The following is a 25,889-nucleotide window of genomic DNA, read 5'->3' as shown; positions in this document are numbered from 1 at the left end:
TGATGTGGTGTGGTGTGGAAGGTCGTTCCAGGATTTGGCAGCGATGTAGGAAAAGGAGTGTCCTCTTGACTTGCTCCTGTGGATATTGGGTTTATGTGTGAGGTGGAGTAAGGCTAAGTGCAGTTGCCTGGCGGGTTGGTGGAAGATGAAGCAGTGGTTGCGGTAGGTAGGTCTGATATTGTGAAGGGATTTGTATGTGTGGGTGAGCAGTTTGAATTGGCAACGCTTCTGAATTGGTAGCCAGTGTAACTCTCTGAGGTGGGGCACGATGTGTATGTTGCAGGGGAGGTTTAGGATGAATTTGGTGGTGGTGTTTTAGGTGGTGTTGAGTCTTTGTCTGAGTTGATTTGTGAAGCCGGTGTTACTGCATGCTGTTGTCTAATCTGCTGGTGACAAGGGCCTCAGTGACCATGCGCCTGGTGTTGGTGGCGAGCCAATGGAATATTCTGCGAAGCACACAAAGGATGAAGAAGCAGGAGAAGGTGATGGCGTTCACTTGTTTGGCGATTGTGAGTCTGTTGTCGCCAAGGATGAGGAGGTTTTTGGAGTGGTCGGTGGGGTGGACATGGGTCCCAGGTCTGCTGGCCACTAAGAGGAGTCCCATAGAGAGCTCTTGTTCCCAAAGTAAAGGACTACAGCTTTTTTTTTTTATCTGTGGTTAGCTTTAGGTAATTCTGTTCCATCTAGTTTGCTACGTTAGTCATGCAGGCGTTAAAGATGGCCCTGGTGGTGTGGTTGGTGCCTGTGAGGGAAGAGGATGAGCCTGGTGTAGTCTGTGTAGGATATAATGTTTATTTCGTCGGATTTTATGATGTGGGTGAACGGCACTCTATGCCCCTCCTCTGTATGACACGCCACTCTATTACAAGCCACTCTACTATGTGACATGCCACTCCACTGTACAACCCGCCACTCCACTGTAGAACATAAGACTGCACTGTGTGCCACTTCATGCCCCTCCCAAGACACTATTACATGCCACCCTATGAAACGACACTCCACTCTACTCTACCACACACCATGCTACACTACTCCACTATAGGACACGTCACTATAGTCTACAACACTCCATGTCACTCTATGACAGGCCGCTTCACTCTTCACCAAGCCAGTCCACTCCAAGACACTGTATGACATGCCACTCCACTCTATGATAAGACACTCCACTGTACAATACTCTACTCTAATCTATTCCTCCACTGTACCACACGTCACTCCACAACACTATGATATGCCACTCCACTATAAAACACGCCGATCCCGCTGTCATAAAGCAGGGTTTTCATCTCTGTTCCCTGCACACAGATCTGTGTCCCGGGAACAGAGATGAAAGCTTTGCTTCAGCAACCGGTGAGATGCTACTTAAAATGGCTCCTTGGTTGCTGGAGCAATGGGACCGCTGAGGAGGCCTTGAGGCTCCACCACTTCCCCAGATAGCCTGTAAAGGGCATGTAATAAAATAAATAAAAAGAATAGCCAGGGACCGCAGAGCAGGCCTTGAGACTTCTCCCGCTGTTCCAGATAACTTGCAAAGGACACATTATAAAATAATTTTAAAAAAATCTGCAGAGAAGCCTTTGATGGCTCCCATGTGGTCCCAGATAGCCCACAAAATAAATAAATATATATATATATATATATATATATATATATATATATATATATATATATATATATATATATATATATATATATATATTTTAATAGCTCAAGTGTAAAGGTCACAGACCTTCACACTGAGCATTGAGGGTTCGAGTCCAGCCGGAGCTGTGTCCCTCCTTTAGATTTTTTTGAAGTGCAAACCTTTAAGGCTTATACTGAAAGGATATCTTACTGTTTTTACATGACAAATACGTTTTTATTTTCAAATTGTGCACAAATATGTCATTTTAAGTATATCATAAATCAAAGCCTAAAAAACTCTCTCTCTCCCGCTCTCTCTCTTTCAGTCTCTTTATCCCACACACACACCCACTCAGAGATGTACGCACCCACTCAGACACTCGTGCTCTCACTCACAGAACCCACGCAGACCCTCGTGCTCCCACTCACAGACCCACTCAGTTACGCACCCACTCAGACTCACACACCCACTCAGACCCAACACCCTCAAGCACCCACTCACAGACCCATGCACACACTGACTCACCCACTAAAACACTGATATACACACTCTTACACCCAGGCAGACAATCACAGCCACTCTCACCCACAGATACACCCTCTCACTCCTGTTCTCACACCCAAAGAGGCCGCAGCCTACTCCCGCCGAGCACGGCCAAAGGGCCATGCACAGCATGGGGCAGGGTGGTTAGAGGGGGTTGGCGGCAGGGTCTGGCTGCAGGCCAGGTCTTGCGGGCAACCTCCGCTGCCATGGGTGAAGGCCATGCACAGTGCAAGGCTCGGTGCATATAGGGGGTTGGCCACAGGGCATGGCCGCAGGCAAGGCCCTGTGGCCAACTTCTGCCGCACATGGTCAAAGGCTGTGAGCGGCAGTGGTTGAAATGGTGTTTAGTAATGAAAATTACTATAATTTAAAAAAGCATACAAATTAATTGAAAAACAACAAATATTGCAGGGACGTTATAGTTAGTAAATAGAATTTTTTTTAAACATAGAAATTAACTTTAAAAAAAAACACAAAGGTTACAGGGATGTTGAAGTTAGGCTCACATTATAAATGTACGAAACCATAGAAAATCATTATAGTTAGAGTCACCTAAGGTAACTATAACTCGTGCCCTCCCCATGCACTCATGACATGTTTGATAACATCAATGATAATATCAATGTAATATTTGCAGTAAACTTTTTGTCAAAAAAAAAAAGAAACTGTACATGGCGAAGGCGCGACGCCTGGATACACCCTGCCTTGGGGTGACTTACACCTGACACATGCAGTGTTAGGGGACTTGGCACACAGGGGTGTGTGACAGGTCGTGTTTTCAATTTAGCCTGCACCAACACACGCAGTCTGCATTTTTGCACTTCTACACTGCAATATCAGCACTTTTGTGAGTTTGGGCCCCTGAAGGTGGCACAATTAGTGCTGCGGTCCTCAGAGTCTCTCCTTAGTACCCCAGCCGTAGTTACCAGGGGTAACATTTGCTAGGGACTTACAGAGGAAGCTAAAGAGTTTGCTAATTCTGCAAAACAACTGTGAAGTTTTGGGAAAAGAGATCTGGCACTTGGGGACCTGGTTAGCAGGAACCCAGTGCACTGACAGTCAAAATCACACCAAAAACCAGGCAAAAAGTGGGGAGGTGCCCATGTCAAGAGAGGCACTTTTGTACAGTGGGGGTTTGAGACCATATTCCACACCGCTGATACTTCTCATCTCCTGTGGGTAAGACCCAGAAGTGGCAAAGTCTCAGTTCACCAGCTGTTTGAGAGAAGTCGCAGACTGGATGACTAACAACTGTCTCCAATTGAACAGCAAAAAAACGGAGATTGTGCTTTTTGGTAAAGCATTGTAGCTTTGGTCGCTTGACTGGTAGCCCACCAAATTCAGGGGTGCCCCAACCCCAAAACAGGTGGTAAAAAATCTGGTTTTAAGTTTGATCAAACCTTGGCTCTGGTTTTGCCACACTACGTCTTTTAAAAAAGAGTCTTCCCTTGGCTTCCCTCCCCACCCAGAAAGACTCTAGGCCAGGCCTTAATTACTAGGCAACTTGACTATGGTAACACTTTATTGGTAGAAGCAAACAACACTTTGCTGTCAAATTGCAGGCAATGCAAAAAATAGCAGCACGCCTGATCTGCAACCTCCCTAATTTGAAATCCTTACACTAGTTGCCTATCAGAAAAAGTATCATCTTCAAGTTATGTTGCCTGACACACAAGGCCCTTTGGCATTCATTACTCACATACTTTAATTCAAGACTTCACTATTCCCAACCTACACGCTTACTCAGGTCCACCATTCAAGCATTTTTAAAGACCCCCCGGAATCGTCCTGCCAGATACGCTGGTCATCTTTTTCCTCTCTCGCCCCATTCCACTGGAACAGACTCCCCCCCCCCCACATCTGTTCCTGTCCAAACCTTCCTAAATTTAAAAAACTGCAAAAAAAACTGGCTAGTCCAACTTTTTCCAGTGCCGCTGTTCAGTACCAAGCACCGAGATAATCCTACGAGAATGAGTCGCCGTGCTTTACAAAAGCAGTTAACATAATGACCCTAAGAAGGGATTAATACGGAGTACTCATATTCTTCTTTTTAGGGCTAGATAGGAGATAACAAAGGCTGTGACAGAAGCCTTAAAAGTGTTCCCGTTGTTGACCACCGATGTGTCAAAAGGGTTATAAAGAAGAAAAAGTTATTAAACAAATTTATTACAATTTTTAACAAATTAAGTATCAGACAGGAAATGATTATTAAAATGCTGTCAATCAGATATGGGTTCCGACTGATATCAGATGAAGAGACAACAGGGGCATGATATGATAAATAATAACACCAATTTGAGCATTCTGTAAGCAAGGTAATACAGATTTCTAAACAAAAATTAAATGTTGAACAGAAACCATGTACAGGGGAAAAAAATAAGACTTAAGACAAGCCAGTGTTGCAAGTAGGCAATACATCCAATAATGAAGGGGAAGCAACTGCAGCTCTAGTTGCTTTGTGGGACTTATCAGACACAAATTTAAATTCAGATTTCCTATCCAAGAATGAATAGCCCCCTACTTCCACTGCAAGATTGCAGACATCCACGAAAGCTTCAGCACCCAGACCCCCCCGGCACCCACCAACACCACAGATTCTCCTCCGACCAACCTCCTGCTCTCCTGGACCCCCGTCAATGACAACACCACCATCGAAATCATGAACACCATCCACTCCGGCTCACCATCTGACCCCTGCCCTCACCATATCCTCAACAAAGCAAGCTCTGTCATCGCACAACAACTACGGAAGATCATCAACAGCTCCTTCGAGTCCGCTTCCCGGAGAGCTGGAAACACGGCGAGATCAACGCCTTCCTCAAAAAATCCAAGGCGGACCCAAAAGACCTCAAGAACTTCCGGCTTATCTCCCTGCTCCCCTTCCCGGCAAAAGTCGTCAAGAAGGCTGTCAACAGACAACTCACCCGCTTCCTTGAGGAGAACTGCACCCTTCCCAATCTGGATTCCACAGCAACCACAGTACCGAAACTGCCCTCATCGCCGCCACCGACAACATCAGAACCATACTGGACAATGGCGAAACCGCAGCCCTCATCCTCCTGGACCTCTCGGCCTCGTTCAACACTGTCTGCCACCACACCCTATGCTCACGCCTCAGCAATGCAAGAATCCGCGTCAGAGCCCTGGACTGGGTCACCTCCTTTCTCACCGGCAGAACCCAGAGAGTCCGCCTTCCCCCATTCCGCTTGGAGGCCACCAAAATCATCTGCAGCGTACCAGAGGGTTCGTCCCTCAGCCTGACCCTCTTCAACATCTACATGGCCCTGCTCGCTAACACCGCCCGATCCCACAACCTCAACATCATCTCATGCACCAACCACACCCAGCTGATCCTCTCCCTCACCAAGGACTCCGCCAAGACCAACCTTCACGAAGGAATGAAGGCCATCGCCGAATGAATGAAGAACAGCTGCCTCAAACTCAATTCCGACAAGACGGAAGTCCTCATCTTCGGCTCCACCCCTGCGCCCTGGTGGCCTGCCACTCTCGGAGCTGCTCCGACTCCCACCGACCACGCACGCCACCTAGGATTCATCTTGGATTCCTCATTATCCATGATCCAGCAAGTCAACGTCATCTCCTCCTCCTGCTTCAACAGCCTCCGCATGCTCCTAAAGATCTACAAATGGATCTCCACGGAAACCAGAAGAACAGTCACCCAAACCCTCGTAAGCAGCAAACTGGACTACGGCAATGCCCTCTGTGCAGGAACCACAGCCAAACTCCAGAAGAGGCTGCAACGCATCCAGAACGCCTCCGCACGCCTCATCATGGACATCCCCCGCTACTGCCACATTACAGGCCATCTGAGAGACCTGCACTGGCTCCCAGTCAAGAAGAGAATCACCTTCAAACTCCTCAGCCATGCTCACAAAGCACTGCACAACACCGGACCAGAATATCTCAACAGATGGCTTTCTTTTTACACCCTGATACGGCATCTCTGCTCCGCCGACCTCGCCCTCGCATCCGTCCCTGCGTCCGCAGAACTACAACCAGCGGCAGATCATTCCCGCACCTCACCGCCAAGACGAGGAACACTCTTCTCACCCACCTGCGTCAGGCCAAAGACCTCCTTACCTTCAGGAAACTTCTCAAGACCTGGCTGTTCGAGCAGTAGTGGCACCTCCCCCCACCTCAGCGCCCTGAGACCCTCACACATGAGTAGTGCGCTTTACAAAATCCTGATTGATTGACTGATCACTAATCTGAATGAATTACCCATCTTAGATAATATTAAGATTGTAAGGGTCGCTGTTAGAAATGGGGTTTCTGGTTGGCTAGGATATGCACCTTAGCCAGGCAGAACCCACTCACTCTAGTCATGGCGAGGGAGTTACACACCCAAGATAACCCCTGCTTACCCAATGGTAGCTTGGCACGAGCAGTCAGGCTTATCTCAGAGGCAACTTGTAAGGCGTTTGCACAACACACATGACACAATAAATACACAACAAAGGAAACACAACAACAAATATAAAAATCAACTGTACTGCATAAAACATCATTAGACCAAACACAACATGTATCAGTAATACCCTGCCACACCCGTAGTGGTCAGAACACCACACAGGTTACTAGTACTCTGCAAAAGCCAGAAATAGTCAGATAAAACAAATTGGTTACTGAGATTCCGCAACACAAGTAGTAGTCAGGTTCTCATCATCACCCAAAATGCCCATTTCATAATAAGCCCATGACCAAGAATGGCAAGACAACAGAGGGAATGCACATAAATGGGGCACATATCATGAACACATTTCCATACAGTTCTGGTCACCAGCTCAGTTGTAATGCTCTTCCTGGAATGTAAAGCCTGAACCTACACACCTCTGTCCGTAACAAGGCAAGTACAACATATGAGGGGAACTCTTAGGAAAGGTACACCATATTATTCCGCAGGTCACGAGGGCATAACATCCTGGTGATAAAGACCATGAGTGAGGAGGTAATCATCCCATGGTTCCTCTGACACAAAAGGTACAGCGCCGCTGTCCTTCTCTTAAGAACCATATGGGAGTAGGGATGTGCCAGGTTCCCTCTGGAACTCCTGCGCTCCTATTAATTAAGAGGAGAGTAGGTAAAGGCAACTGGGCCGGCAAGGTACCTCCGTCGAGGTTCCCCTCCCATTCCGGCCAGTCGTCATAAACTGCCACACACAACCCCTACTTCTGGGTCGATCTCCAGGCAGTCAAGGCCTTCCGTGAAGGGGGCGCTGTGAGGGGAGAGAGGGGCAGATCTAGCCATCCCGGTCCCCTGTCTCAGCATGCCAGGTGGGGCAAGCCTCCTGGCTCGGGACCCTGTCTGGCCCAGAGTCAGGCCCAGTGTCAGGCTCCCTGGGCTGAGGAGGAGCTCTGGCAGGGGAATCTTCTTCCTCCAGCTGACCGGCTGGCATCCTTCTCCTCGGTGGCTCCCAGCTGCGCGGCAGCCCTTCTGGACTCGCCCAGGTTGCGGCAGTGATCTCTAGGAAAGCAGTTCCTGCTAGTGCCCCGCGGGCACCTCCTGAAGCACGTCTGTCCATGCTCCCTCCCCGCGACCTCTCCCACATTGGAGATTATGGGGGGGGGGCACACTTGGTGACACAGGTGCTTCCTTGCCCAGAGGAGGACAAATTGAAGCACTCTTTACGTGCTTTAGGACAAATAAAACACAGTGTTCTTCACTGGCTCAAAAGGAAAAACACAGAGCTCTCTCCCCGCGCTCAAGCAGGAGAATATTGAGACACTCCTTCTGTGCCAAAGTAATCCAAACAGGGGGAAGGGGGCACTCCACCCATCCCCTGGAGACATCAATGGGGGCACAGGACTGCAGGGCCCAAGCAAGCAGGCCAGCACAAGGGTTCACAGGCAGTGGCATTCCCTCTCAGTGATCTAGCAGGTCACCGATCAGCACAACAGCAGCAGTCCCAGGGGAGTTTCTGGCAGCATCCAGTGACCAGTTTCATGGTCCTTTAGTGTCTCAAAATGTGGGGGAAGACCCCCAGTACTTATACTCATTTCACGCAGCCTCCACAAAAAGGGGAGAAGGGGTTCCAACCAGTACTAATGGGTTCCAGGAGTGTCCCCTTTCTCCCTCAGCACTGGCCTCAGACATCAGTGGAGGTAAACAAGCCCCTTGTGAGTCCAAAGCCCATTCTTTACAAATAGGGGTGTGCCCCGCCTCTCTCAGACCAGGAAGATCATTTAATATGCAGATGCACTTTTGTGACACCTCCACCCTCTCTGTGTTCAGGCTGTCTGAAACGTATGCACAAAGCCCAGCTGTCACTCTGCCCCAGACGTGGATTGGAGTCAAGCTGCAAACCTCCAGAGTCATAAGCACAGAGAAATGCCAACTTTCTAAAGTGGCATTTCTATAATGATAATAACAAAAAAAAACACCTACACCAGTAAGCAGTACCATTACAACCATGCCAAACATGCCCACACCAAACCTCATAAATCAGACAATAGGCATACGTTAGGGCATTTCCAATGCAATCCTATGAGAGAGGCAGCACCCACAGCAGTGAGAAACCAAATAGGCTGTTTGTAACTACCATGACAGGCTACACAACCAGCCGCATGCCCTGTGTTTTACCCACCCAGCATCATGCCCATAGGGCTGGCTAGGGCCTACCTTAGGGGTGACTTATAAGTAGTAAAAAGTGGAGTTCCAGGCCTGGCAAGTAAATTTAGATGCCAGTCCCTGTGGCAGTAAACTGTGCATGCAGGTTCTGCGGTAGCAAGCCTGAGACAGTTTTGAAAGGCTACTTCTGTTAGTTGCACAAGTTGCGCTGCAGGCCCACTAGGAGCATTTAATTTACAGGTCCTTGGTATAGAGCCACCCCTGTACAAGGGACTTACAGGTAAATTAAATGTGCTGTTAGGTGTAAGCCAATCATACCAAATGTAGAAGGGAGAGAACATGCACTTTAGCACTGATCAGCAGTGATAAAGTGCTCAGAGTCCTAGAGCCAACAAAAAGAGGTCAGAAAAAATAGAAGGAGGAAGGTCAAACAAAAGTTTGGGGATGACCCTGTAAAAAGGGCCAGGTCTGACAGTAGCTAATTTAATTTTACTAGTGGCCCAGACAGAAAAGTCTGGTTGTATTGTAATATAGATGCAGAATAGTGCATGATGTATTTTGTTCAACTTCTTATCCACCAAAACGCACCGATCCTCATCATCACATTCTTGAGAAATAAGTTAAATACTGAAGGCATTATGATATAAAATCACTACCCCTTAAAAAGTTAAGCACATACTGTAGGAAGTTGGCTCTGTATGTGCTATTTCAAAGTAAGGAATAGCATGCACAGAGTCCAAGGGTTCCCCTTAGAGGTAAAATAGTGGTAAAAATAGATAATACTAATGCTCTATTTTGTGGTAGTGTGGTCGAGCAGTAGGCTTATCCAAGGAGTAGTGTTAAGCATTTGTTGTACATACACATAGACAATAAATGAGGTACACACACTCAGAGACAAATCCAGCCAATAGGTTTTGTTATAGAAAAATATATTTTCTTAGTTTATTTTAAGAACCACAGGTTCAAATTTAACATGTAATATCTTGTTTGAAAGGTATTGCAGGTAAGTACATTAGGAACTTTGAATCATTTCAATTGCATGTATACTTTTCAAGTTATTCACAAATAGCTACTTTAAAAGTGGACACAGTGCAATTTTCACAGTTCCTGGGGGAGGTAAGTTTTTGTTAGTTTTACCAGGTAAGTAAGACACTTACAGGGTTCAGTTCTTGGTCCAAGGTAGCCCACCGTTGGGGGTTCAGAGCAACCCCAAAGTCACCACACCAGCAGCTCAGGGCCGGTCAGGTGCAGAGTTCAAAGTGGTGCCCAAAACGCATAGGCTAGAATGGAGAGAAGGGGGTGCCCCGGTTCCGGTCTGCTTGCAGGTAAGTACCCGCGTCTTCGGAGGGCAGACCAGGGGGGTTTTGTAGGGCACCGGGGGGGACACAAGCCTACACAGAAATTTCACCCTCAGCAGCGCGGGGGGCGGCCGGGTGCAGTGTAGAAACAAGCGTCGGGTTTTCAATGTTAGTCTATGAGAGATCAAGGGATCTCTTTAGCGCTGCAGGCAGGCAAGGGGGGGGCTTCCTCGGGGAAACCTCCACTTGGGCAAGGGAGAGGGACTCCTGGGGGTCACTTCTGCAGTGAAAGTCCGGTCCTTCAGGTCCTGGGGGCTGCGGGTGCAGGGTCTTTTCCAGGCGTCGGGACTTAGGTTTCAGAGAGTCGCGGTCAGGGGAAGCCTCGGGATTCCCTCTGCAGGCGGCGCTGTGGGGGCTCAGGGGGGACAGGTTTTGGTACTCACAGTCGTAGAGTAGTCCGGGGGTCCTCCCTGAGGTGTTGGTTCTCCACCAGCCGAGTCGGGGTCGCCGGGTGCAGTGTTGCAAGTCTCACGCTTCTTGCGGGGAGTTGCAGGGTTCTTTAAAGCTGCTTCTTGAAACAAAGTTGCAGTCTTTTTGGAGCAGGTCCGCTGTCCTCGGGAGTTTCTTGTCGTCGTCGAAGCAGGGCAGTCCTCAGAGGATGCAGAGGTCGCTGGTCCCTTTGGAAAGCGTCGCTGGAGCAGAGTTCTTTGGAAGGCAGGAGACAGGCCGGTGAGTTTCTGGAGCCAAGGCAGTTGTCGTCTTCTGGTCTTCCTCTGCAGGGGTTTTCAGCTGGGCAGTCCTTCTTCTTGTTGTTGCAGGAATCTAATTTTCTAGGGTTCAGGGTAGCCCTTAAATACTAAATTTAAGGGCGTGTTTAGGTCTGGGGGGTTAGTAGCCAATGGCTACTAGCCCTGAGGGTGGGTACACCCTCTTTGTGCCTCCTCCCAAGGGGAGGGGGTCACAATCCTAACCCTATTGGGGGACTCCTCCATCTGCAAGATGGAGGATTTCTAAAAGTTAGAGTCACCTCAGCTCAGGACACCTTAGGGGCTGTCCTGACTGGTCAGTGACTCCTCCTTGTTGCTTTCTTTGTTCCCTCCAGCCTTGCCGCCAAAAGTGGGGGCCGTGGCCGGAGGGGGCGGGCAACTCCACTAAACTGGAGTGCCCTGCTGGGCTGTGACAAAGGGGTGAGCCTTTGAGGCTCACCGCCAGGTGTTACAGCTCCTGCCTGGGGGAGGTGTTAGCATCTCCACCCAGTGCAGGCTTTGTTACTGGCCTCAGAGTGACAAAGGCACTCTCCCCATGGGGCCAGCAACATGTCTCTAGTGTGGCAGGCTGCTGGAACTAGTCAGCCTACACAGACAGTCGGTTAAGTTTCAGGGGGCACCTCTAAGGTGCCCTCTGGGGTGTATTTTGCAATAAAATGTACACTGGCATCAGTGTGCATTTATTGTGCTGAGAAGTTTGATACCAAACTTCCCAGTTTTCAGTGTAGCCATTATGGTGCTGTGGAGTTCGTGTTTGACAGACTCCCAGACCATATACTCTTATGGCTACCCTGCACTTACAATGTCTAAGGTTTTGCTTAGACACTGTAGGGGTACCATGCTCATGCACTGGTACCCTCACCTATGGTATAGTGCACCCTGCCTTAGGGCTGTAAGGCCTGCTAGAGGGGTGACTGACCTATACTTGCATAGGCAGTGAGAGGCTGGCATGGCACCCTGAGGGGAGTGCCATGTCGACTTACTCGTTTTGTTCTCACTAGCACACACAAGCTGGCAAGCAGGGTGTCTGTGCTGAGTGAGAGGTCTTCAGGGTGGCATAAGACATGCTGCAGCCCTTAGAGACCTTCCTTGGCATCAGGGCCCTTGGTACTAGAAGTACCAGTTACAAGGGACTTATCTGGATGCCAGGGTCTGCCAATTGTGGATACAAAAGTACAGGTTAGGGAAAGAACACTGGTGCTGGGGCCTGGTTAGCAGGCCTCAGCACACTTTCAATTGTAAACATAGCATCAGCAAAGGCAAAAAGTCAGGGGGCAACCATGCCAAGGAGGCATTTCCTTACACATACCTTTGATTGTTTCACTGGATTTGCCAATCCTTGGATTTTCTACAAAGAGATATTAACCACTGATTGCAAGAAGAGAGGACGACAGTAGGACATGTGACAATCTGAAAGATGACAAAAAACATATGTGTGACAATCAATGACCAAGAAATTACAGTAGAATAACAGAGCAGAAATAAGTATTGCATAATAAGCAACAATATAAGGAGAAAGAAGAAACCAAATGTGAGAAGAAAAAAAGTCCAGAGAAAGACAATGAAAACAGCCAGATCAAGGGATAGATACATAAACTGAGACGTAGCAGTAAACAACAAAGAAATGTGCGCATTATCAACATCTCAAGATAAATAGCAGATAAACTATACTAAAAACCGCTGTACGTGTTTACAACAAAGAAGCACACAGAAATTCTAGAATTAGGGGCTGGTTAGGAGTTTGAGAGATGGAAACATCCGTATGCCAAACTTCCGACAGGGAGGTCGCTGCGGTGCTGGCGAGCTCACCGCCGGGTACCATTACGACTTTTCCACTGGGCTGACCGGCAGAAACCAAGGTTTCCACCCATCAGTCCAGTCAGAAAGGACGGCAGCATTGTTCCCGGCTCCTAATAGAGCCGGTGATAATTCTGCCACACGCAGGGGGCACCAGCACCCTTTAAACGTACACTGTCAGCACAGCAGGGAATTAGGCGGGGGGCCCTACAAAGCCCATGTCATGAGCAGTGCAGCGGCACCCCCGTGGCCTCTTGCACTTGTTCTCTGCCAACATTTTCATGGTGATGGAACTGCCATGAAAAGGCTGGTGTAAAACAAGGGTGTAATCAACAGGGCGGCGCTGACTTCAGCACCGCCCTGGCTGATTATGACCAGCCCCTCCTTCAGACGGTCGGGATTTAGCATCCTGGCTGGGACGGCGATAGGTTGGCAGGTCTACCCACCAACCTCGTAATCTGGCGGCCGGCCTGCCACAACTGCGGCAGTCCGACCGCGAGCCTGGCTATCCTAGGACCGCCAGACCCCTAATAAGGCCCTTAGACTGATTATACCTATAGCAATGGGAGAGAAACTATAAAAATCCACCTTCAATTTAACAGGATCATCATAAGAACTAGTAACACCATTGTGTGTGATCTTACACAAATATGGATGGAAAATAGCACAACTTATATAATAATGTCTGAGCATAAGACAACAATGTAAAAATTCTTTGCTTCGAGCATTAGATTCACTGGACAGATCTTACGAAATACAGATTATTGTGCCCAGACCATGACAATTTTTTTCTCCTTGGCTTACTTGATAACACAAAGCAGATCAGCCGATTCAAGAAAATTAATGATAATTCTGGAAGGTTTTGAATTTACAAAACACTGTTTCCGAGGTCAACAGGCTCACTGCAGAGTAAGTGGCAGTGACTGAGAAATATCAAAAAGACCTTAATATAAGCCTTTGGAGGAAGCCTATTATTTCATTGTCTAACATTGTCTGGTACACAATATAAGCGTAAATTGTCTTTCCTATTTCTATATTCTAAGTCTTCAGAATGTTTTCAAGCTGCATAATTTCTTGTTTCATTTTTTAAATTTTAGATGAAATGTCTTGAACATCATTAACCTGTTTTCGTCATTTCCATCAATCTATTCCCCATTAACGCCCATCTACCCTCAATTTGTTGTAGTTTAGTGTTAGAAACAATCATAAAAGGTTCTAATTCTTAGTGCCAGATGTACGACCATTAGAGATTGCGACCTGCAAGTTGCAAATTTTTGTAATTCGCAAATTGTGAGTTGCAATCTCTAATGTACAATTGTGTCTTCAACATTGTTTGTGACTCACAAATGGGTCGCAAGGGACCTGCCTCATTAATATTCATGAGGCAGGTTTCATTTTGCGACCTATTGGGAATGGCCAGCACTTACGGAGATGGTGGCCTGCTGGGGTCAGCAGACCACAATGTTTGTGACTGCTTTTTAAATAAAGCAGGTTTTTGCATTTGCAGCCCTTTTTCCTTAAGGGAAAATGGGATGCATGACCAAAAAAAAAAAAAAGAAAAGTTTATTTTTCATTTGTTCACAGTGGGCAGTGGCCCGTGGAACCACTGACTGCTCTGAAAAAATGTTGGCTCCCCTATTCACAAAGGGGAAGAATGGGTTACCATCTACTTGAAGTAGGTGGTAACTGCAATTGTTTTGCGACCACATTCCTGGCTGCAAAACAATCAGACATTCCCCTGCGACTCGCTATTAGGAAGGGACACCCCTTGGCACGGCCCTTTCTAATTGCAAGTCGCAAACCCTATTTTGCGAGTCAGTAACAGGCTACCGACTTGCAAAATAGAGTTGGTACATGGTACAGGGACATTTAGCGGTCGCAAACAGCCGATTCCGTCATTTGCGGCCGCTAATTAGCTTTGTACATCTGGCCCTTATTTATTTGATGATTTTATCAGGGATAGGATTATTAGATTCAGCAAAAGGAGAGGAAGGATTACTATTTAATTTTGCTGTTTTGTGCCAGATGCAAAAGATGAGGATTAAATATTGGATTTAATATTGATCATGGATTCCAACAACATCTTCCTAAATCAATGTTGGCCTTAGAAACTTTCAATAAAAGTTTGGATCTGCTAATGGACAAAATCTGGATTATTATGAAAAAACTGCTCAGCGTGATAGGAGCGTTTCAATGGTACTTGCTAGTTATGTAACTCAAAACAGTTTACCTGCTCATCTGTGGGGGCAGCAGGCACGGGGGCTGTAATTTTCGCTGGAATCCAAGTCTGAGGCATTGCAGCTTGAGAAACTGCCACGGTGTTTGCGCTGGATCACTGGTGATTTGCTGGTGCAGAATAAATGCAGCACTGTCCTAACCTCCCTCTTTCAAAAGATGGAGGTGGAAGACCTCCTGGACACCTCTACACTCTAGTGAACAGCATTGCCTTCGCAGAGGTCGCAGTAGGAGCTGCAGTGTGGAGAAAACTGATGTGTCCTACAGGCAGCTTCAACGCCTCGGGTCAAGGGGGCTGGGCCTCTGTGCTTGTGTGATGGTGGGCAAGCAGGCTTTGAGTTCACCTGCAGAGCTGCATGCTGTAGGTTAACCTCTGTCTTCTCTCCTTAACTCAGCAGCAACCTTGGTGAGGCCTGTAAGCCTGTGATGGAGCGTGGGAATTGGTGACTGCTCTGGTCAGCTTCCTTTTGGTCCCGCTCTGTCTGTCCTCTTGAATGGAGCCAGGACAGTCACTGCAGTGGATGAGATGTGCGAAGAGCAGTTGAGCGGCTGAGTCTGTATGGGTGCCAGGGGAGGCATATTAGAGCCTCTGGCACCTCACCTCCTTCACAGTGAGCTGGTGTTCTCCCATGCAGTAGGTTGGGCGGGGCTGCAGCCACAACCGACTCAGTAAGGGTACCCCAGAGACATTTATTGAGGACTCCAAGGATTGCAGGATTGGCTGCCAAAGGCTGTAGTTGTTACACCTGGAAGGCAGTGTGGGCTATCAGTCTCTGCCATCGTCGTCCTGGCAACGGACAGAGGCGGTCACTGTAGCAGTGGTACAGGGCAGCTTTGGAGCAACAAATAGAGTTTCTGTGCATTCTCCAGCTGCATAGCACTCTTTGGGTGGCAACAGCAATGGCTGGAGGACATACATCTCTTTCTCTTTTCAGGTGGCTTCTTCGAGGATAGGAGAGCGATCTAGAGTAGGCGATGGATTACTCACCAGACCTCGTTGGTCTGTATGAACTCCTTGTGAACAGGTCTCTATGTGCTGCACTTCTTTCTCCACAAACACAGGGAACACTCCTTTCTGTCTCAACATGGGGTGGGTGATCCACAGGGGTGCAGTCCAGTTCACAACTCATCTTGGGCAGGCCCCATGTGAGTGGCGGGGTCAATCCGCTTCGTCGTCGCTCATGTGGTGTTGTGGGTCCTAGGCAGGAATGCTAATGAAAGGACGACACAGATGCTGGAGTACTGAGTATAACTGGAGTAAGGGTAACTACACCCAGCTCCCGCTTGTTAGCAGAGTCATCGGAGTGGTGACGATTGTGTGGGATGAGTGAGCGCTGGGATGACCTTCTAGGAGGAGGCTGCACTGTGATGTTTCCTTGTGACATTACAGACTAGGCAAGTCTCTGACTGAAGAACATCTGTTCCAAAGAGCTCCAAAGAAATCATGGGGGCCCAGAAGCTATTAGAAACACCAGCGCCCTTCCCTTTCCATTGCGGTTACTCTTCCTCTGCAAGGCTGGGGGCAGTAATGAAGTGAAATGGTTAACCAGGTAATCGCCCCCTTGTCTATCACTCACCCAGGGAGTATTTATGTTTCTCCTGACGGGTTCTGTTTGCATTTTCCTGCTGAGTAACAATGCAGGAAGGGCATGAACATGGAGACAGGGAGAAAGGGTCATACAGGGGAAAGGTGGCACAGCTTCACCAGCTATGTTAGGACTTTTGCCCAATTGGCATTTATTTTGGGCATCATGTCTGCATTGAGTTAGAGGAGAAACTCCTTTATGCACACAGCTGGGTAATGCGTTGTAGGCATAACAGACGATTTTGCTTCAATGTCCAATCGACACCCCATATCAAGGTAAAGGTAATCCTGAATTTAACCAGCTTTATCAATTAATAGAATTAAACTGCTATTGTGCAAGCGCGACAGTGGCTAATGACTGACACAAACACAATCAAATATGTTTTGAATTGATTTTGTAATTGTTTAAAGGAGTGCTGGTGTGAGACAGACATTAAACCGCTAACGTTTTAGGCAGCCTTCTCAATGGCCACAAGGAACTTCACGTGCAGACGAGCCCAGGGAGGGTTCGCCACTTATGCATCGACAAACTTGAATGGCATGCTTGTAAGATTTGAAGAGGGTAGTGACCCAGAGTTAGATGTAATGATTAAATATAGTGGGGAAGTGAGAAATGTTGGCTAGTTTTAATTAATACATATATAGATTCAAATTGCACTTAAAAGAAAGATGCCCTTCATAAATTAGAAGTATCTACGGGTACTACTGATGCATGCATAACTATGAGAGTGGTATTCTTACAGCAGATTTTAATTCTTACTTTTACAATTCATATCCACCAACGAGCTCTTGGTTTGGCAGGATGAGTACTCCTACTCCATAGCAATAGTGACAACATCTAATAACTTGGACAGGGATCTTTTCAGTTGTTTATAGCAACTGAATATATAAATATTAAATTGGTCAAGTTAGACTCCCTTGCACATTAAGGATTTAAAGCTGGCTCTAGGCAAGCCATATTGTGTTACACATTTTTAATTAAGCGCTTTATGCCTAGTGTTTAGGATATAGAGTGGAAAGTCAGGTGGGGGGTGACTACATGCCATGACCAGTCTACCTTAGCGTTCCCTTACACAGGGCACCAAATATAATGATGGAAAGTGGTATTCCCATGGCGCATGGGAAATGAAGTGGCATCTACACAAGCATGGGAGAAGGCTACTGAAACCTCTGGCAAGTTCAGAGGACTAGCGGGTAGCCAGTCACTTGAAAGAACAAAATATATAAGGGAGGCATCATGGAAGCAAAACTGCTAAATTAAGAAAGGGAATGGAAGATAGCATGTGAAACTTGTAGACGTTTGAACCCAAAGACATTTTGTGCATAGAATAATGGTCTTGACAATTCCAAGGCTCCCTTAATTGAAAGAAAATCTTGTCTTTAGTGGAGAACCATATATAAACAACACGAGGTAGATGCAAATGTGATATTATAACCTATGGCATAGTCAACTAAGGGGAACAACTGTACTTTTTTAGACCTACTCTTCAGTACAGTCAAGATATTTACTCAAGGGGCCAAATATGAAAGAGTCTACAGTCCTCCAAAAATATGCAGTTGATTAAACACGTGTTTGGTACTTGTTCTGCCCATATAGCTGACCCACCGACAATATAATGCCCATGACCATGTCGATACATCAAGTGCTAACGATGATATATTCCTCATGATGTAGGGTGTACCTCTCATGATAATGCTGCTGTGGCGGAGGTAGTACATAAATCCAAACTGTACTGGATGTGGAAGGTGACACTGGTGATGTACTGTGGTAATAATCTTTCTTGTTCTCCTGTCTGTGACTGAGTCACAGTTATATACTGTATGATGTTTACAGAAACAATAAAAAAAAATGGGTCACTGTCAGCCCTTTCTTACAGAAGCTAAAACAACAGTCATCATAACAGGTTCCACTAGACGCCCACCATAAGGTGTATAACACAATTTAATTCAGTCTGCAGACATAATCTTCCCCTTTTTTTTTTTTAATACAGTGCTCATACTTGTGACAACTTGTGCTATATCTAGCTGAAGAGCCCTAACTAGGGTGAAACCAGTCCCAGGTGCTGGCTTTGCAGTTTGGGTTGGATTGCTCCCATGAAGAGCAGGGTCAAGACGGATTTGCATATGGCTGCGTCCAAACTGAGGTGGCATGGTGGACAAAAAACAATGGATTGGCATGCGGCCTTGAGCGATCGCCAGTGGTTGAGATTAATTCAGGCATTCCATCCGTCACCTTGTTTTTGCACTTGTGGTTCAAGGCTCCTTGCTCAGCGTTGAACACTTTCAACACCAGCAGCTCCCTGTGGGTTGAGTCCAAAGCCATATTGTAATCAGGGAAGCAAGCGTGCAACCTGCTATACGTGCAACCATCAAATTCATCATTCTATAATTGCATAAGATAGGTCCTCGTTGATGCCCATAAGTCTTTGAGTATGGTGACTTTATTTTAATGTGTCTTAACTGTGAAGATCTTTAATGCTGTTTTATTGTTTGATACTTATTTTAACAAGTTTTTAACTTGTACTTATCAACAATACTCTACAGAATACCAATCTCCCCTTTGCTGGAGAATTTTAATTTGATGAACGCAGACTGCACGGGAGATTGGATGGTAGTTGAAATCATAAATGCCATCATTACTGGCCACAGACATTAATTTGAGATAAACCCACATCCAAGACAGGAACAACCCAGGAGATCCTGAAAATGAAAGCCCCACCCACCCTGCTTAGTAATATGGGCGGCTGGCATTCCCAGACTCCTCCTGTACATTTTCAAGCTATGCCAAAGAATAAGTAGGGAGGTTTGGAGTAATTCTAACAACTGTGATGAGGATAAGATGGACGAAGATTAATGAAGAATACTGGCATTACCTCTATGACCCTGGTCCTCAATATTTTAGAGGTATACCAAAGTACGAAAGTGTTTGATTCTTACTCTCTATAATTACCACTCTATTACTATGCACATCCAAGTAGGATGTAGGTGCGGTAAACACAAGTAGTACTGATAAATATCAGTAATGAGAGACACATTTCACTATTTAGGACATGACTGACTTCAGAACAGCAACACAAAAGCAAGAAACAGTGTAAATGATATCAATCAATCTGAAAGTGTTTTACAAACATTTTGCCCAAAGACCAAGGTGCAGCCCTCCAGACCTAATGAACCGAACACCCTGAAATTGAGACTAGGATTCTCCCATTCACCTTGAGGACATGCCCTGAACCCCATTTTAATCAAAACATTGTGGTTTGCCTGGATGATTGTAGCCTAAATATATCTACTCAGGCAATTATTTGCTGGTTTTCTCGCCTTTCCCTGTTTGACCAAAAGTAAAAAAAAAAAAAAAAGATCTGATTTTCTGAATTCAAGATCGAGATCAATTATTAGTTTTTTTTTTTTAACTTCCAAAGTATTTAAAGGATTTTCTTCTTGTGAAGAAAGGAGGAATACCTCTTATGATAAATGAAAACTAGAGGTTACCTCAGAAATTATAGATTGGTCAAATTTCAAAATCCCACTATCATCAAAAAAACGTTAAAAGAGGAGGATGACATAGTAAGACCTTAATCTCCCCAATCCTATGAGCAGGTGTTTTGGCAACTAGAAAGACACCTTGTAGGAAAGGAACTTAAAATCCACTGATTCCAAGCGCAAAGAAAGGACACTGTAAAGGCCTCAGAACAGACGGACGATCCTAAGAAAACCAAGCCTGTGAAATAGGTTTTTAAAACTCCCACCTGTGGCATGCAAATAAATACGAAGAAAATTCTGAGTGTAAACTGTGGTTTGTTGCAGGAAGCCCACAGCCAAGATACACTGTGTGGTAACGAGGTTGCAGAAGAAATGACTTAAAAAAAACACCAGAGAAGGTAGCACTCCAGAACCACTACAAACATTCCAACTATCAACATGCTGTGCATGCAGCATCAAAACATTATACATTTAACATACCCCCTTGCCTTCACAAAACAAAAAGTAACTACGTCTTTACATTTTGCTGGAGTGATAAGGGACTGTTTAAGTGGAGTTACAATGTTTGAATTCTCTCCAGAAGACAAAGTAAAGTATGTTTCTGAATTAGAAGGAAAATCATTAGGTGGAAATGAATCAGAATTATTCGACAAAGTAGTTCAACATAAAAAATCATTAGATAAAACAAAATTATTCTGAGTTATCATCACACAGAAAATTACCACTTTCAGGTAGCATCTAATCAGCATCAAACATGTGAGTGTTTAAAGAAGCTGAATCGAAATTCTTCCCTGAGTTCAAAATAATATGTGCTTGTTCAGAGGAAATTTTAATCAAATTCCTAAAATTCTACTAACCTTTCTCGTCCAATAAAGCTGAGGACTTTCCAACTTTTATCACTTTAATTGGTGGTGAACATTTTGAGTCACTTTTATTCAAAGAGTTGATTTTTAATTAGAACCCAATCCTCAGGATTGGTTTAGCACTGCTTCTGAACAACTGTATATTGTAAAACCTCCAAATGTTAATCATTATGTTTACACTAACAAGAAGAGTTTAAAAGATATTAAAAGGGGTTTTACGATTTCTGGAAATAATCAAGGAGAAATAAGAGAGGCGTGTGGTGCCTTGAAAAAAAAGCTGGATCTTCTGGTACTAAGAACGCAAGCGCTAGAAGAGGCAGTAGAAGTTATGAAAGATAAAATTAGAGCTCACAAGGGAGAAATCAACACACTAAAGGGAAATGAGCAGATGTTGCAAAATAAGCTGGAACAGCTAGAAAATAATTCCAGGAGGAATAATTTGAGAGTGTTGAATGTTCCAGAAGGGGCAGAAGGAGACATTTTTTAAATGTTTTTGAGTTCTCTTCTAAAAGTTTAGCTTTCGTTGGAAGAAAGTCTGGAAGAAATAGCGAATGACATTCAGCGGATTCACGGGGACCCTTTTAAGAGGAAACCGGATAGCCTTAAACCCCGGAAGATTTTGGTAAATTGTCAGACATACCTATTGAAAGAGAAAATCCTGTCCTTGGCGCTTAGGCAGAAAACATTAAAGGGAGATCACTTTACCTTAGATATTAGGTCTGATCTGTCTAGCGTGACTATGAATAGACAGTGGGAGCTGGGAAGGCGGATGGAAGATTTCAGGAAACCGGGTGCATCTGTTCAGTTGAGATTCCCAGCGACTCTCAGGATCATGCATAACAACAAAATGTATAATACAAGAAAGGTTAAAGCAGCGGATGAGCTATTGGAGACTATTAAAGAAAGAGATATTCAGAAATAACTAAGGAGAGGAAGCCCTCTGTGAAAGACCCAATAGTGTTTCAAACTTGGGCTATTTTTCGGTCCGTATGAAGGGAGGGTTCTCCAAGGGTGGTGTAAATGGGTTCGTTATCTGACATATGCAAGATATTGGAAGAATACGACAGGCACTGCTATTTGAGGGAATATTATTGTTTTATTTATATCTTGGCCAGTCCTCTCTTGTTCCTCTTCACAAGATCAGCCCTAGTTTCTATTTCCTCAAAGCCCCTTTTCTTTTCTCTTTCCAGGCTCTGGTGGTGTCTTGGCTCCGTCTTGAGGCGGTCTGGTTTCCCGTCCTCCGGTCGCCCGTATTCCCCAAAAGAAAGGAAAATAAAAATAATCAGGTAAGTGAAAATTGAAGTAGGGCTAAGGTAAGGGGTCAGATAGGGGTTAGTAGGGGTGGTGAAACAGGTAGGGTGGCGGTGCTGGTTGTGGTGGGTTTCTCTATTTATTTATTGTGCCTTCTCTCCCCTGTGTCCCGGTCAACCCCTTCTCTTCTTTCTAGGGTTTCTCCGGAGGTGTCCCAGTCCGTGGGTTAAGTAAACGGGTTTCCCCTCTCTCTGCAGGTCTATGCCCTTCCTTTGAAGAAACCTCCCCGTCCTCCCTTTTCTCCCCCCCCCCCCTCTTTTCCCTGTTAGCCAACCTGACAGAGTCTGCCAGGCAGGGTATAGTCGTACCTGGGAGGGCCACGTCCCTCCAGGGGCGCGGCCGGCAAGTAGGTGGTCCCCCGATTTCTCTTCGGTCGGGTTGGGGGTCGCCCACTGGTTCCTCCTGTCCTCGAGGCGTCCCGCCTTCCGGGTCTCTCCCTCCGTCTCGATCACGTTGCTGGCGGTGTCTTCCTCTCCCTTTAGCTCCTGGGTGAAGGTGGGTTCTCTTTTCGTGCTCTGCTCTCCTGCCCCGGTGTTCTCTCGCTCTTCCTCCGGCTCCTGGATGGTGGTGGTTTCCTCTCCTCGGCTCTTCCGCATTCTCGGCTCCTCCTTTTCCTCCGACCTCTCCTGTCGTCCGTCTTCTCTTTTCCTCTTTATGACGCCCTCCGCGTCATACGTCATTCTAGGGGAATCCTCCTCCGTGCCCCGGGGGTATCGATTTTCTTCCCCGACGGGAGCTTCGGACCCGGGATCGGCACCTCGCCCGTTACACATCCCCTCCCTTGGATGGGGCTGTTCGAGCCCCCCAGGTCCCGGAAATCGAGACAGATAGTCCGCTTGCCCCATAAGGTCCCCAGGGAGATGACAAACCTGGAAGGAGAAAGGTTGAAGCTCCATAAACCATCTTAAAATGCGAGCGTTGGTATCTTTATACCTCGAGAGCCAGGTAAGAGGTGCGTGGTCGGTGTATAAAAGGAAGGACCTCCCTAGGAGATAATACTGAAGACTTTCCACAGCCCATTTAATGGCCAGGCACTCACGCTCTATTATGGGATAGTTCTGTTCCCGTGGAAATAGCTTGCGACTAATGAAGACCACTGGATGGCTTATCTCATTTTCATCTTTTTGAAAAAGTACTGCACCCAGGCCTACGTCCGATGCGTCCGTTTGGAGGTGGAAGGGACGGCTGAACTCAGGACATTTTAATACCGGTTGCGTGGTTAGACATCGTTGTAAGGTACGATAGCTATGGGATTGTAGAATAGTTAAACTTGTGATGTTCTTAGGTTGACCTTTCCTCAACAGGTCAGTGAGAGGGGCGGCTACTGTAGAGTAGTGGGGTATGAATCTACGATAATATCCCACTAGTCCGAGGAAGGAACGGATCTCCTTTTTTGTACTGGGTGCTCTTATGCGTAAAATGGCTTCAATTTTACTCATTTGTGGTCTGATATTCCCGTTTCCAATATGATACCCCAGATAGGGAATTTCATTGAAGGCCAGTCGGCTCTTGGAAGGATTGGCGGTCAATCCGGCCGCCGCCAGTGCTTTAATGATCAGTTCTAAATGGGATAAATGGTCTTCCCAGGTTTCGCTATGAATAACGATGTCATCTAGATAGGCGGCTGCGTATCTGGTATGTGGTCGCAATATAGTATCGATCAGTCTCTGAAAAGTGGTGGGGGCCCCATGTAGTCCAAAGGGAAGTACGTTAAAGTGATATAAACCGGAAGAGGTGGAGAACGCCGTTTTTTCTTTATCTGCTTTAGCTAAAGGAATCTGCCAGTACCCCTTGGTTAGGTCCAGGGTAGACATGTATTTAGCTTTACCCAGCCGTTCTAGAAGTTCGTCTACCCTGGGAAGAGGATACGTGTCAAATTGGGACACGGCATTGACTTGTCTAAAGTCGATACAGAACCGTATAGATCCGTCCGGTTTTGGCACTAATACAACTGGGGAGCACCAGGGACTTTGGGACAGCTCTATAATACCCATGTCTAACATCCTTTTTACCTCCTCTTCAACTATGACCTTCCTTGCTTCGGGAATGCGATAGGGGCGTAACCGGATTATTTTTCCCGGTTGGGTTATAATCTGGTGGTGGATTAGATCTGTTTTACCTGGCATCGGGGAAAACATGTGGGGCTGCTTATTAAGGAGTTGGTTTAGTTGTTGGTTCTGTTGCACTGTTAACTCTGCATTTCGGAGGGGTACCTCGCCCCTTGGGGGGGGGGGTCCGTGGGGCACCACCCTATTTCTAGCTCTTTTACTGTATTAATTAAACAGTTCATATTTTGATCCACCTGTGATTCCTCCCATCTTTTTAGTAAGTTAACATGAAAGATCTGAAATCGGTTGGGATTAGTTGTTAGTTGTAGCTTATAGGTAACGGGAGTTACTGCTGCTATTACTTTATAGGGTCCTTGCCATTTTGCCAAGAGTTTATTGTCTGAACTGGGTAAAAGCACTAATACTCGGTCTCCCTCTACAAAAGATCGCACTTGCGTGTTCCTATCATAGTATTGTTTCTGTTTCTCCTGGGCTTTTTCCATATGCCCTCTCACATCTTCCCATATTGTTTGTAGTCGAGACTTTAACTCGCTAGTGTACTCTAGGAGAGGCTTTTCCCCGTTTTCGTCTTCCTCCCATAGTTCAGCTGCCATATCCAATAGGGTTCTAGGCTGTCGCCCAAACAGCAGTTCGAATGGACTATGCCCTGTAGAGGCTTGTTCATGGGTTCTGACCGCATATAACACTAGAGGAAGTTTCTTGTCCCAATCTTTACCTGACTCGGAAATCGTCTTTCTCAGGAGGGTCTTCAGGGTGCGATTATACCTCTCTACTAATCCGTCTGTCTGGGGATGATAAACCGCTGTCCTGAGCTGTCGTATCCCTAATATTTGACAGATCTGAGCCATTAGGTTGGACATAAACTGGGTCCCTTGGTCCGTCAATATTTCCCGGGGAAACCCTATTCGTGAGAAGAAACTTATCATGGCGTTGGCGACACTTTTGGTGCTAATACTGTTCAGGGGGATAGCTTCCGGATATCTAGAGGCGTAGTCGACCAATACTAGGATATATCGGTATCCCTTGGAAGACGGTAGAAGTGGTCCGACTAAATCCATTCCTATTCTAGAGAAAGGTACGTCAATAATGGGCAGAGGATGTAGGGGGGCTTTTTTCTGGGGTCCGGGATCGATTAACTGACATCTAGGGCATTGTTGACAGAACTTTCTGATATGAGAAAAAACCCCAGGCCAATAGAAATTCCTTAATAGGTACTCCTCGGTTTTCTCTCTCCCATAATGACCACCCCCCGGCTGACTATGGGCTAGGTGCAACACCTGCTGCCTATAGGGTTCGGGAACCAATAATTGTTTCTTTTCCCCTCTCTCGTTACTGGTGACCCGATATAGCAGATTTCTATTTATTATAAAGGAGGGACCCTTATCCTCTATGGTTCGAGGTTTGGCGCTTTTCCAGGCATGGATCAGACTGGGATCGTCTCTTTGACTACAGCGGAAGGGTGGAAGACCAACGAGGGCGAGTACCTGTGCATTAAGACTATCGTGGTTCATATCTCCTCTTTCATAGGACTTCCTGGCTTCTCGTTTCTCTCTTTTAGTGGGTTTATAGCGGATCACCGGGGTTGGTATGTTTAGTTCAGAAAAAGGGGCACTTCCCAACCAGGCATCCAGGTCATTCTTACTCTGTGTGCTGTCTAAGAGGATCGGAAAGTCTTTAAAGTCTGTTCCTATGATGGCTTCTTCCACCAAACCTTCAACTACCCCCAGCC

General features: G+C 46.3%; 1 protein-coding gene across 10 annotated transcripts in view; it reads right to left on the bottom strand.

Annotated features, from left to right (window-relative positions):
- Positions 1-25,889, bottom strand: part of AP4S1 (adaptor related protein complex 4 subunit sigma 1) — a 128,124-nt gene that overhangs the window by 89,119 nt on the left and 13,116 nt on the right. For 5 of the 10 annotated variants that reach the window (XM_069209063.1, XM_069209062.1, XM_069209067.1 and 2 more), the window contains exon 2: positions 12,130-12,230. The exons of the other annotated variants lie outside the window; for them this stretch is intronic. The gene's annotated coding sequence lies outside the window, so the exon portion shown is untranslated. The remainder of the gene's footprint in view (positions 1-12,129; positions 12,231-25,889) is intronic. 10 annotated transcript variants of the gene reach the window in all.

This window comes from Pleurodeles waltl, chromosome 9 (assembly GCF_031143425.1).
Source record: "Pleurodeles waltl isolate 20211129_DDA chromosome 9, aPleWal1.hap1.20221129, whole genome shotgun sequence".
NCBI lineage: Eukaryota > Metazoa > Chordata > Amphibia > Caudata > Salamandridae > Pleurodeles > Pleurodeles waltl.
The sequence above is the reverse complement of the archived record's forward strand: the minus strand, read 5'-3'. Positions and strand labels throughout refer to the sequence as shown.